Consider the following 14,506-nt stretch of genomic DNA (forward strand, 5'->3'; position numbering starts at 1 on the left):
GCTGTGTCTGAAGGCTCTGGGGTAGCATCTCTTCTATGCCTTTCTCTTCCCTTCTGGTGTCACCAGCAAACCTTGGCCTCCCTTGGCTTATAAACCCCACTCCCATCTCAGCCTCCATCGCCATGTCGTGGTCTCCCAGTGGGTCTTTATGTCTCTTCTCTTTTTATAAAGACAACATATTGTCTTTTATAAAGACAACAATATAAAGGCATATTGGCATAGGGCCCACCCAAATGACCTCTTGATGGTATTACGTCTGCAAAGACCCTGTTTCCAAACGAGGTCACACAGACAGGAACCAGGGCTTAGGACTTCAGTGTATCTTTTTGGAGGACACAATCCAACCCATAACAGAGGGACAGAACAGTGGACAGACCACGATCATGAATTAACTCTTTTGTTAGACTCTGGCCCAGCCGTATCCCATAACAGCTGTGGCTGCCTTTCTTTATTCCCCTGAGCCAGCTCTGGCTTCTTTCTATTCCGGCAAACTAATCAATGTATGTCAACTGTCATCCATTGACACAGGTTCCTCCCTAATGCATGCTCTCCCCTTGCCTCAAACCCTGGGAACAGAATGCCCTGCGTGGGAGCTGGAACACCATTCCCATGGACATCTGCCAGCCGTCATTTCCCTGGTCTTTAATTCCTCCCCTGTGCTGCGTACATTTTCTATTGTCTTCACTTACACACCGTGCAGCTCCCTTGTCCGATCTTCGTTCTCGTTCACCCAACTGTTGAAACCCAGCCTTGAGTACGTCCAGCTCTTCAGTCTCTGGGCCACCGAGCACAGCTTACCTCACTGCCTTGCTCTCAGTTCTCTCTAGAGACGCTTCATGCCACCCACAAGCTCCTCACAACTGGGGCATCCCCGATTTCGCCTTACTCACATCTTTCTCTTCAACTCTTTTTTAAAAGATTTTATTTATTTATTTGATAGACAGAGATCACAACTAGGCAGAGAGGCAGACAGAGAGGAAGGGAAGCAGGATCCCTGTGGAGCAGAGAGCCCGACTCGGGGCTCGATCCCAGGACCCTGGGATCAAGACCTGAGCTGAAGGCAGACACTTTAACCCACTGAGCCACCCAGGCACCCCTTCTCTTCAACTTTTAATTCACAGAGAAAATGCACAGGTACTTTTCTAATTTCATGCCACCAAGTTTCAAATTAGCCTGGATAGGGACCAGCCACATTTCTCTTTCCCATTTGCGACAAAGGAAGCTAAGTCCATGCAGGTCAGAAGCCTCCTCACCCCACCTTTTCCACCCCCATCTCTGGATTCAGTCTCTTTCTAGCCTCTAAAGATTCCTATGCCTTTCTAGCATTTCTGCTGCACCTCTGATCTCCATCTCTTTCATTTGCTCTTTCCCAGCGACATTGGAAGAGTCTCTTCCATTTTCTATTGACAAACGATCCTTCTTTCACCTGGAAGTCCTCCCTTAACCTGATATTCACTTTTGTTTTTAAAAACTCATTACAATATGCTTTTTTTATATGATCTTTTACAGGTACTTACCTTCAGTTTCTCTTGCTTTCTCAGTAGCACATGACACATTTTTTGCTCTCTATTTGATGGCTTCCAGACACCTAGAACTTGTGGTTTTCCTTGTAACTCGCTGATGTGTCTTCTCATTCTTCTGTTTCTCTTTCTCTCACTGCCCCATAAATATGGTGTTTAGTGTCTGCCCTTGGCCATCTTTGTTCCTCACTCCATGGGATTTCCCATGAGATTTCTGCCACACTCATGAATTCACGTGATGACAATTTTGGATCTGTAAGTCTAGATCAGACTGCTCCCCACAGACTCCCATTCACATAGCCAACTGTCTACCAGACAACTTCACTTAGAATTTCTATGGACATCTCAAACGTACCATGTCAAAAATTCAACTCATACTCTCTACTCCCCAGCCTTAACCCCTGGGTTTCCCATCTCATCGAACCCTGACCCCATTTACCCCCACCAGAGACTGGGTGTCATCTGTAGCCCATATCCTTTTGTCCTTACCACTCGAGGTGCTCCTCCTTGTTTCCAGTGGCCTGTGTCTGTGTGGGGTTTTTTTGTTGTTGTTGTTGTTTAGTTTTGTGTGAGGAAAGCAAACCTTTTAGGAAGCAATGGAAACTGTTCTGCCTTGAGCAGAGCACACTGGAAATGTTGGGTCAATAACTCATGGGAATTGGCTTATAAATTCCCCAATTCCTCAATCTCTTGGGTGGAATCTCTTGGCATTTGTTTTATATCCTTTCTTTTTAAGATTTTATTTCTTTGTCAGAGAGAGGGAGAGAATAAGTAGGGGGAGCAGCAGGCAGAGAGAGAAACAAGCTCCCTCCTGAGCAAGGAGCCCAATGTGGGACTCAATCCTAGGACCCTGGGATCAGGACCTGAGCCGAAGGCAGACATCTAACTGACTGAGCCATCCAGGTGCTCCCATTGTATATAATTCCCTAGGATTTGTTCACGAATTCATGGTACAGTTGGCTTGATAAACCACTCTTTCTTGGCTACCTTCCCTTCTCCGTATCACTTCCTCTCTTTCCTACACATATTCCCTGCCCTCAAATGAACTCCTTGTTCTTGATCCTTCCTTTAAGTCTGTTTCTGAAATAAATAAATACAATATTAAAAAAAAAAAAGAATCGTTGATTTTAAGTCTGTTTCTGGAGGAAACCAAAGAAAGACATCATCCTTCTTTCTACTCCTTTCTTTCCTATTACCAAATTCTTTTATTTCTGCTTCACAGTTGTCTTGAGAGGCTGACGTCACTCCAGCCCCAATGCCACTAGCCCGATGTTCACATGTCATCATCTCTAGCCCGGATCACTGCAACGGCCTCCTACCTGCTCTCTTCAGTATTGTCTCCCACCAGCCCTTCCTCTTCCTTCCAGCAGTGGTCTTTCCAATATGCAAATCTGCTAAAATCAAGGAGTAAACTTCTCAGGTGTCAACTTAGAATTGAGAAGCTGTCCTTGAGAAAATTCCAGAGCCCTATTAAAAGGAGCACCCTGTCATTTCCCTGTTACAGCACTTCTCGCCCTGAACAGGAACTATCTGTTCACTCAGCTGGATTCCTCACCAGACTGTAGCCTCTTTCAGGAGAGGAACATCGTATTTGTCTTTCTCTTCTTTTCTTTTCCCTTTCTCTCCCTATCTTTGTTGTTGTTGCATTCCTAGATTGTAACTCCACATTATAGTTAGTCTAACTAAAGGTTTGTCAGTTTTGTTTATCTTTATAAGAAGCTAGCTCTTAATTTTATAGATCATTTCTATGATTTTTCTGGTCTCTATGTCATTTATTTCTGCTCTCATCTTTATATTTTCTTCTTTCTGGTAACTTTGGATTTTCTTCTTTTTCTAGTTCCTAGAGGTATAAAGTTAGGTTGTTTGTTTGAGACCTTTCTTTTCTTAATGTAGGCATTTATTGCTATAAACTTCCCTCTTAGAACTGTTTTATTACATCTCATCAGTTTTGGTAATTAGTGTTTCCATTTTCATGTATTTCAAGGTATTTTTGATTTCTTATTTGACCCAGTGTTTCCTTATTGATTTTCTGCTTGGATGACCTGTCCAGTATTGAAAGTTGTGTATTGAATTCCCCTACTAGTATTGTATTGTTTTCTGTATATCTCTTTAAATATATTAGTATTTGTTTCATATACTTAGCTGCTCCTGTGTTGGACACCCATATATTTACAATTATAATAGCCTCTTGAATTGACCCCTTTAATATTATATAATGACCTACTTTTGTCTTATTACAGTTTTGACTTAAAGTCTACTTTATTTGATATACATAGAGCTATTTCTGGGCTCTTTAGGTTTTCATTTGCATGGAATGTCTTTTTCCAACCCTTCACTTCACTTTGAACCTGTGTGTTTCCTTAAAAGCTGAAGTGAGTATCTTGTAGGCAGCAGATGGTTGGGGTCTTTTTCTTCCTCTTTTTTTTTTTTTTTTTAAACCCGTTCAGCCACTGTATGTCTTTTGATTAGAGAATTGAATCCATTTATATTTAGTGTATATTAGTGTGTATATAGTGTAAGTAAGGGCTTACTAATGCCATCTTATTGACTGTTTTTTGGCTGTCTTTGTAGTTCTTTTGAACCTTTCTTTCTTGCTGTCGTTGTGAATTAATGATTTTCCATAGTGGCATGCTTTGATTCCCTTCTGTTTACATTTATGTATCGATTACAGGTTTTTGCTTTCTGGTTACTATGAGGCTTACATAACATCTTATCATTGTAATAGTCTATTTTAAGCGGATAGCAACTTGTATTTTTTTTTTTTTTTTGCAGTTTTATATCTTTATTTGATGGTCAGTGAGTAGTTCTCATCCACATAAAGTGTCTGTAGATTTTTGAAAATGGTTACAGGTACATAGGTAACTAATGTATAGAGTTTGTTTGGTGAATCTTTATCCTTGTTACATTTTTTGGACGTGGATATGGTATGGAACATTCCTTATGCCTTTGGGTCAGGCAACTTTGTCGAGCCTGGTGTCAGTGTGCACATCTGGAGTTCCCACCTCCCTCATGGCAAAGTGCCTGATCTCTTTGAGTGCTAGATAGGGCACGCTTCTTGAAGCCCACTCCATGGATGTGCTTGAGGATAGTGATGGTGAATTCTCTGGTCACTACCTTGAACAGCCCTTCTTCTTGCCACCCTTTTTAGTAGGAGCCATTCTGTTGGGTCCATGTTGGAGAGGAAAGAAAGATAGAAATTTAAATTAGATTGTGGGGCGCCTGGGTGGTTCAGTTGGTTAGGTGTCTACCTTCAGCTCAGGTCATGATCCTGGGATCGAGTCCCAAGTTGGGCTCCCTGTTCAATGGGGAACCTGCTTCTCCCTCTCCCTCAAACCCTCCCCCCTACTCATGCTGTCTCTCTCTCTCTCAAATAAATAAATCTTTTTTTTAAGATTTTATTTATTTATTTGACAGAGATCACAGTAGGCAGAGAGACAGACAGAGAAAGAGAGGGAGAAGCAGGCTCCTTTCTGAGCAGAGAGCCCGATGTGGGGCTTGATTCCAGGACCCTAGGATCATGACCTGAGCTGAAGGCAGAGGCTTTAACCCACTGAGCCACCCAGGAGCCCTCAAATAAATAAATCTTAAAAAAAATTTGGTTGCATACAAAAACTACTCTTTCACCACCCCCTCATTTTATGGTTTTGATGTCACAATTTACATATTTTTTATACTGTGTCTCCATTAACAAATAATTGTAGCTATAAGCTACAACAATTATTAACTTCAATATTTTTGTGCTTTAATGGACATAAGCTTTGATACTTTTGTCCTTCAGCCTTTATATTGGAATTAAGTGATTAACACACTATCATATTATAGATTTAGACTATGTAGTCACCTTTACCTTTACCAGTGTATATTTTCACATGTTTTTAGCTTATTAATTAGCTATTAATTAGCTTTCATTTCAGCTTGAAGATATCCTTCAGTATATCTTAAAAGGTAGATGTAATGGTGATGAACTGCCTTAGCTTTTGTTTGTCTGGGAAAGTCTTTATCTCAGATCCTTTGTATCTGAAGGATAGCTTTTCTGAGTAAAGCATTTTGGGTTGGCAATTTTATTATTTATTTATTTATTTATTATTAATATATAATGTATTATTTGTTTCAGGGGGACAGGTCTGTGAAACATCAGTCTTACACAATTCACAGCACTCACCATAGCACACACCCTCCCCAGTGTCCATCACCCAGTCACCCTGTCCCTTTCCCCTCCCCAGCAGCCCTCAGTTTGTTTCCTGAAATTAAGAGTTTCTTATGGTTTGTCTTCCTCCCTGGTCCCACCTTGCTTCATTTTTTCCCTCCCTTCCCCCCATGACCCTCTGCCCTGCCTCTCAAATTTCTCATGTCAGAGAGATCATATAATTGTCTTTCTCTCATTGACTTATTTCACTTAGCATAATACCCTCTAGTTCCATCCACATCATTGCAAATGGCAAGATTTCATGTTTTTTGATGGCTGCATAGTATTCCAGTGTGTGTGTATCTCACATCTTCTTTATTCATTCATCTGTTGATAGACATTTAAGCTATTTCCATAGTTTGGCTATTGTGAACATTGCTGCTGTAAACATTAGGGTGCACATTCCCCTTCGGATCACTACATTTGTATATTTAGGGTAAATACCCAGTAGTGCGATTGCTAGGTCATAGGATAGCTCTATTTTCAAACTTTTTGAAGAACCTCCATACTGTTTTCCAGAGTGGTTGCACCAGCTTGCATGCCTACCAGTGGTGTAGGAGGGTACCTTTTCTCTGCAACCTCGCCAACATCTGTCATTTCCTGACTGGTTAATTTTAGCCATTCTGACTGGTGTGAGGTGGTATCTCACTGTGGTTTTGATTTGTATTTCCCTGATGCTGAGTGATGTGGAGCACTTTTTCATGTGTCTCTTGGCTCTTTGGATATCTTCTTTGCAGAAATGTCTGTTCATGTCCTCTGCCCATTTCTTGATTGGATTATTTGTTCTTTGGGTGTAGAGTTTGATAAGTTCTTTATGGATTTTGGCTACTAGCCCTTTATCTGATATGTCATTTGCAAATATCTTCTCCCATTCTGTTGGTTGTCTTTTGGTTTGATTGTTTCCTTTGTTGTGCAAAAGCTTTGATCTTGATGAAATCCCAATAGTTCATTTTTGACTTTGCCTCCCTTGCCTCTTGAGATGTTTCTAGGAAGTTGCTGCGGCTCAGGTTGAAGAGGAGTTTGATGGAATCCTGTGTTACATTGAGGTCTTTCATTCATTTTGAGTCTGTTTTTGTGTGTGGTGTAAGGAAATGGTCCAGTTTCATTCTTCTGCACGTAGCCGTCCAATTTTCCCAATACCATATGTTGAAGAGACTGTCTTTTTCCCATTGAACATTCTTTCCTTGGCAAAGATTAGTCGACCATAGAGTTGAGGGTCTATTTCTGGGCTCTCTATTCTGTTCCACTGATCTATGTGTCTGTTTTTGTGCCAGTACCATACTGTCTTGATGATTACAGCTTTGTAACAGAGCTTGAAGTCTGGAATTGTGATGCCACCAACTTTGGTTTTCTTTTTCAACATTCCTCTGGCTATTCAGGTTCTTTTCTGGTTCCATATAAATTTTAGGATTACTTGTTCCATTTCTTTGAAAAAAGTTGATGGTATTTTGATAGGGATTGCATTCAATGTGTAGATTGCTCTAGGTAGCATAGATATTTTCACAATATTTGTCCTTCCAATCCATAAGCATAGAATGTTTTTCCATTTCTTTGTGTCTTCCTCAATTTCTTTCATGAGTACTTTATAGTTTTCTGAGTACAGATTCTTTGCCTCTTTGGTTAGGTTTATTCCTAGGTATCTAATGCCTTAGGGTGCAGTTGTAAATGGGATCAACTCCTTAAGTTCTCTTTCTTCTGTCTTGTTGTTGGGGTATAGAAATGCAACTGATTTCTATGCATTGATTTTATATCCTGACACTTTACTGAATTCTTGTATGAGTTCTAGCAGTTTTGGAGTGGAGTCTTTTAGGTTTTCCACATAAAGCATATCATCTGCAAAGAGTGAAAGTTTGACTTCTTCTTTGCTGATTCGGATGCCTTGTATTTCTTTTTGTTGTCTGATTGCTGAGGTTAGGACTTCTAGTACTATGTTGAATAGCAGTGGTGATAGTGGACATCCCTGCCATGTTCCTGACCTTGGGGGAAAAGTTCTCAGTTTTTCCCAATTGAGAATGATATTCGCTGTGGGTTTTTCATCAGTGGCTTTTATGATATTGAGGTATGTACCGTCATTCCCTATAGTGTGAAAAGTTTTGATCAAGAAAGGATGCTGTACTTTGTCAAATACTTTTTCAGCATCTATTGAGAGGATCATATGCTTCTTGTTCTTTTATTAGTGTATTGTATCACATTGATTGATTTGTGGATGTTGAACCAACCTTACAGCCCAGGAATAAATCCCACTTGGTTGTGATGAATAATCCTTTAAATGTACTGTTGGATCCTATTGGCTAGTATTTTGGTGAGATTTTTTTTGCATCCATGTTCATCAGAAATATTGCTCTGTAATTCTCCTTTTTGATGGGGTCTCTGTCTGGTTTGGGGATCAAGGTCATGCTGGCCTCATAAAATGAGTTTGGAAGTTTTCTTTCCATCTCTATTTTTTGGAACAGCTTCAGGAGAATAGGTATTAATTCTTCTTTAAACATGGGAAGTTGTCTGGCCCTGGACACTTGTTTGCTGGGAGATTTTTGATGACTGCTTCAATCTCCTTACTGGTTGTGGGTCTGTCTGTTCAGGTTTTCTATTTCTTCCTGGTTCAGTTTTGGTAGTTTATACATCTCTAGGAATGCATTTATTTCCTCCAGATTGCCAAATTTGGGGGCGTATAGTTGCTCATAATATATTCTTGTAATTGTTTGTATTTCTTTGTTGTTGGTTGTGATCTCTCCTCTTTCTTTCATGATTTTATTAATTTAGGTCCTTTCTCTTGTCTTTTTGGTAAGTCTGGCCAGTGGGTTATCAATCTTATTAATTCTTTCAAAGAACCAGCTCCTAGTTTCGTTGATCTGTTCTACTGTTCTTTTGGTTTCTGTTTTTCATTGTTTTCTTTGATCTTTATGAGTTCTCTTCTCCTGCTAGATTCAGGCTTTCTTTGCTATTCTTTCTCCAACTCCTTCAGGTGTAGGGTTAGATTGTGTATTTGAGACCTTTCTTGTTTCTTGAGAAAGGCTTGTATTGTTATATACTTTCCTCTCAGGACCACCTTGGCTCTATCCAAAAGATTTTTAACAGTTGTGTTTATTTTTATTTGTTTCCATGAATTTTTTAAATTCTTCTTTAATTTTCTGGTTGACCCATTCATTCTCTAGTAGGATGCTCTTTAGCCTCCATGTATTTGAGTTCTTTCCAACTTTCCTCTTGTGGAGGAAAAAAAGTTTTGTTTTGTTTTTTTTTTCCCCGTAAAGAACTTTAATCACAAATGGGGCAGGGGTGGGCTGGGGTGGGGGTGCATATCAAGGGAGAACGGGCTGGTTCCTAGAGAGTGGTGGCCGACTCCAGGCCTCGCACCTGGAAGTACCAGTGTGGGAGGCACGGGAGGGTTTGGAGGCTTTTGCTGAAGTAGGACATGATCCTCCCGGGTCCCTCCTGATCCCCCGTCAGCGAGTCCTCCCACAAAACGCCTTCGGCCTCCGTCTCCAGGATGCTCTGGGCTGTGCACCAGCTGAACCGGACAAAGCATTGTGGTCTGAAAATATGCAGGGAATGATCCCAATCTTTTGGTACTGGTTGAGACCTGATTTGTGACCCAGGATGTGATCTATTCTGGAGAATGTTCCATGTGCACTAGAAAAGAATGTGTATTCTGTTGCTTTGGGATGGAATGTTCTGAATATATCTGTGATGTCCATCTGGTCCAGTGTATCATTTAAGGCCTTTATTTCCTTGTTGATCTTTTGTTTAGATGATCTGTCCATTTCAGTGAGGGGAGTGTTAAAGTCCCCTACTATTATTATATTATTGTCAATGTGTTTCTTTGATTTTGTTATTAATTGGTTTATATAATTGGCTGTTCCCATGTTAGCAGCATATTTATAATTGTTAGATCTTCTTGTTGGACAGACATTTTAAGTATAATATAGTGTTCTTCCTGATCTCTTATTATAGTCTTTGGCTTAAAATCTAATTGATCTGATATAAGGATGGCCACCCCAGCTTTCTTTTAATGTCCATTAGCATGGTAAATTGTTTTCCACCCCCTCACTTTAAATCTGGAGGTATCTTTGGGTCTAAAATGAGTTTTTTGTAGAGAGCATATTGATGGGTTTTGTTTTTTTATCCATTCTGATACCCTGTGTCTTTTGATTGGGGCATTTAGCCCATTTATATTCAGGGGAACTATTGAGAGATATGAATTTAGTGCCATTGTATTGCCTGTAAGGTGACTGTTACTGTATATTGTCTCTGTTCCTTTCTGGTCTGTTACTTTTAGGCTCTCTCTTTGCTCAGAGGACCCCTTTCAATATTTCCTATAGGGCTTTTAGTTTTTGTTTTGTCCTGGAAGCTTTTTCTCTCTCCTTCTGTTTTCAATGACAGCGTAGCTGGATATAGTATTCTTGGCTGCATATTTTTCTCATTTAGTGCTCTGAATATATCATGTCAGTCCTTTCTGGCCTGCCAGGTCTCTGTAGATAGGTCTGCTGCCAACCTAATATTTCTGTTGCAGTAATTCTCAAAGACCTCTTGTCCCAATCTGCTTTCAGGATTTTCTTTTTGTCACTGAGACTTATATAAGGTTTACTATTAGATCACAGGGTGTTGACCTATTTTTATTGATTTTGAGGGGGGTATTCTGTGCATCCTGGATTTTGATACTTGTTCCCTTGGCCAAATTTGGGATATTCTTTGCTATAATTTGCTCCAAAATGCCTTCTGCCCTTCTCTCTCTGTTTTTCGTCTTCTTCTGGGATACCAGTTATTCTAATATTGTCTTGTCTGATGATATCACTTTTCTCTCGTCTTTTTCCCTCATGGTCCAGTAGTTGTTTGTTTCTTTTTCTCAGCTTCTTTATTCTCTGTCATTTGGGCTTCTATATCACTAATTCTCTTTTCTGTCTCATTTATCCTAGCAGTAAGAGCCTCCATTTTTTATTGTACCTCATTAAAAGCTTTTTTAAAATTTCAACTTGGTTTGCTTTTAGTTCTTTTATTTCTCCAGAAAGGGATTTTCTAGTATTTTCCATGCCTTTTTTCAAACCCAGCTAGCACCTTGATAATCGTCATTCTGAACTCTAGTTCTGACATCTTACTAATGTCTGTATTGATTAGGTCCCTAGCCTTCAGTACTGCCTCTTGTTCTTTTTTTTTTTTTTTTTGAGGTGAGGTTTTCCACCTTGTCATTTTATCCAGATAAGAATAGATGAATGAGAGAACAAAATACTAAAAGGGTAACAACAACCCCAGAAAAATATACCCTAGCCAAATCAGAAGAAACCCGAAGCTGGGGGAGAAGAAAGGTGGGGGGGAAATATATACAATTAGACTGATGAATAGAACAGAGCCACACACTTGATTTTGGGTGTATTTTGATTTGTTAGAAGAAACTGCCTCCCAAAATTTTAAAGAAAGAAAAACATATATATACAAAAATAAGAGTAAACACTATGAAGGGATGGAATATGACTGCAAAGATGAAAATTAAAGAAGAGTCTAAAAAAGGAATTGATCAGTTGGTTAAAAAAAAAAGAATGTGATCAGGCTGGAGACTAGAACAAAGCTATACACCAGATTTAGGGTATATTTTGATCTGTTAGAAGAAACCATATCCCAAAATTTTAAAGAGGGAAAAACTTACGTGTGTACAAAAAAATAAGGTTAAAAACAATAAAGGAATAGAATATGACTATAAAAATGAAAATTTAAAAAGATTTTTAAAAGTTATTGATAAGATAAAATAGTTATAAAAGGTTAAAATAGGAAAGAAGAAAAACTAAAAAATAGAACATGAAAGAAATCAAATTTAAAAAATTTAACTTTGGAAAGACTAAAGGATCATGGAAACAAGACAGGAATCCTACGTGTTGCTTTCCCCTAGCTCTGACGTTCTGCAGTTGTCATTGATTGGTGAACTTGGTCTTGGCTGGATGTTCTTGCTGATCTTCTGGGGGAAGGGGCCTGTTGCTGTGATTCTCAAATTATTTTTGCCCCAGGCGGACGTGCACCGGCCTTGCCAGGGGCCAGGCCAAGCAATCTGCTCGGGTTCGCACTCGGTAGCTTTTCATCCCTGAGTGCTTTCTGTAGAGCTCTGGAGGATGGGAATGAAAATGGCGGCCTCCCAATCTCCAGCCCAGAGGCGCCAAGAGCTTGGGGCCTCACTCCTCAGTGCACCCTCAGAGATAAGAAGTCAATCCCTCCTGTCTCCCTGGTCTCTGTCTGCCCTCCAAGCTCACCTGGCCTGTCACTGAGCATTTTGCACAGCCCCATTTGGAATCTCCAAACCCAGCAGATTCCTGTAGTGTGCTCCCTCGCCACTCCTCCCAGAGGAGGAAGGTGAGTCTTCCCAGATCTGCCACTCATGGGGCCCTTTCTTGAGGAGTAGTGGCCCATTTGTGCCTTGGATCATGGTTTAAGGTAACCCTGAGCTGAGAGCCAGTCCTCAGCTCCGTCTCTGCCAGTGGCTTCCCTGCTCTGATATCTGGGGGCTCTTGTGCACTCAGACACCCCCAGTCTTTCTGTGACCCCGTGGGTCCTGAGACCACACTGTCCCCACGAGGGCTCCACCCCTGCTTAGCCTCTGGAGTGATGTCCCTCAGTGGAGCAAACTTCTTAAGATCCCGATTTTGTGCTCTGCTGCTCCACCACTTGTTGGGAGCCGACCCCTCCCCCTGCCATCCTTCTTCCCATATGTTGCCTCGGATTCACTTCTCTGCTCGTACTACCTTCCAGAAGATGGTTACTTTTCTGTTCCTAGAGTTGCTGCTCTGCTCTTTGATCTCCTGTTGTGTTTGTAGGTGTTCAGAATGGTTTGATAACTACCTAGCTGAATTCCTGGGACCCTACGATATTTAGGTCTCCTGCTCCTCCCTTTTTCCTTTCAGTACTTTGAATATATCATCTCCTCTCCTGACCTACAAGGCTTCTGACAACCTCATGGGGGTTCCCTTGTATATGACGTTTGTGTGTTTGTCTTTGCTGGTTTTAAAATTCTCTTTGATTTAGAAAGTTTTATTATAATCTGTCTTGGAGAAAATCTTTTTGAGTTGAATCTCTTTGGGGACCTATGAGATTCATAAATTTGGATGTCCAAGTTTCTTGCCATTTAGGAATTTGTCAACCAGTATTTCTTTAAATAATTTTTCTGCCCCTTTTCCTACCTTCTCTTTCTGGTACTCCAGTGTAGCATAGATTATTTTTTCGATAGTGTTCTATGATTCACATAAACTCTTTCTACTTTTTCTTTTTTAAATTTTTTATTTATTGGAGACAGAGAGAGAATGAGAGCGTGCACATGAGTGGAGAGGGGGAGGGGTAGAGAGAGAAGCAGAGTCCCCGCTGAGCAGGGAGCCTGACACAGGGCTTGAACCCAGGACTCTGGGATCATGACCTGAGCCAAAGGCAGACACTTAACCGACTGAGCTGCTCAGGTGCCCCTCTCTTCACTCTTTTTCATTCTTTTTTCTTTGTTCTCCCCTGACTTGATAGTTTCAAATAATCTGTCTTTGACTTCACAGCTTCTTTCTTCTTCTTGACCAAGTCTGCTGTTGGTGTTCTCCATTGCATCTTTCATTTTGTTCATTGCATTCCTCAGCTCCAGACTTTGTTTCTCTCTTTCGTTTTCTTTTCTTTTCTTTCCTTCCTTCCTTCCTTCCTTCCTTCCTTCCTTCCTTCCTTTCTTTCTTTCTTTCTTTCTTTCTTTCTTTCTTTCTTTCTTTCTGTATCTCTGTTAAATGTCTCATTTTGCTTGTATACTGTTTTCTTGAATTCATTGACTTGTCTTTCTGTGCTTTCTTGTAGCTCACTGAACTTCCTTAAAACAACTAGTTGAATTGTTTATTGGGCAGATTGCAGATCTCCATTTCTTTAGGGTTGGTTACTGGGAAATTACTATGTGCATTGGGTTGTGTCGTGTTTCCTTGACTTTTCATGTTCCTTGAAACATGTTCTTGTGTTGCTGTCCAGTCTCTACAGTCTCTGGGAGAGAAATCCCTTCTGCCCACCATACTAAGCATTCTAAGACTCTCAGACATTTTCTATGCATACACGTGTTCCATACTTCTTGTTCTCTCCTGGTGGGTGGGTGGGTGATGATTCTTAAGATTGTATTCTTTCTCCTGATCCTGCAAAGCCCAGCTGAGTGCTGTCAGCCTCCCATTTGCCTTCCCCAGGGCAGTGCTGAATGCTGAAGTTGTTGTGCTTATTCCCAGTCCTGCAGATTTGGACTGGCTTTCTGCACATGCTCACTAGCTCTCTGCAAAGACTTGTACTCACTGACCTTGGCAGTGTGAACAAGGAGCTGGCCACGTGGTGGTGGCGGTTGCGGCAGGGGGATGGGGGTAGCTGAGGGTAGGCTGTGCAGAGCGCTGAGTGTGGCTGTGGGCCGGTTGGGGGGATGCACAGGTGAGGCATCCCCAGTGGTTCCTGGTGGGGCTTCTTGGTGGGGCCTACATAATGGATCTGCAGCACTTCTGCTCTCCAGGCACCCTAGCTGCTCTTCTCCCAGCTCCTCCTAACACTTCAGCCATGTACCATCTTAGTGTTATGGATGAGGCAAGAAGGGATGGGGCCTCTTTGGCAGCTGGGGAAGCTAGACACACAGTCACATGCCCCCACATTCCTTGTGAAGAAGTCACTGGCAAACAAGCTCTTCCTCAGTGCTGAGCTGTGCCACTGTTGGGGGAGGGTGGCGGGAGAGTGAACCTGTTCTTATCCTCTTCATTGTGTTCAGTCTTGGATTCTGCTCCAGCAGCGTGTTGGGACTTCTCTGTTGGACTCTTGGACAACCACAGAGCACTTTCATTTG

Source organism: Enhydra lutris, unplaced genomic scaffold (genome assembly GCF_002288905.1).
Source record: "Enhydra lutris kenyoni isolate GAN:26980312 unplaced genomic scaffold, ASM228890v2 scaffoldscaffold93, whole genome shotgun sequence".
Taxonomy (NCBI): domain Eukaryota; kingdom Metazoa; phylum Chordata; class Mammalia; order Carnivora; family Mustelidae; genus Enhydra; species Enhydra lutris.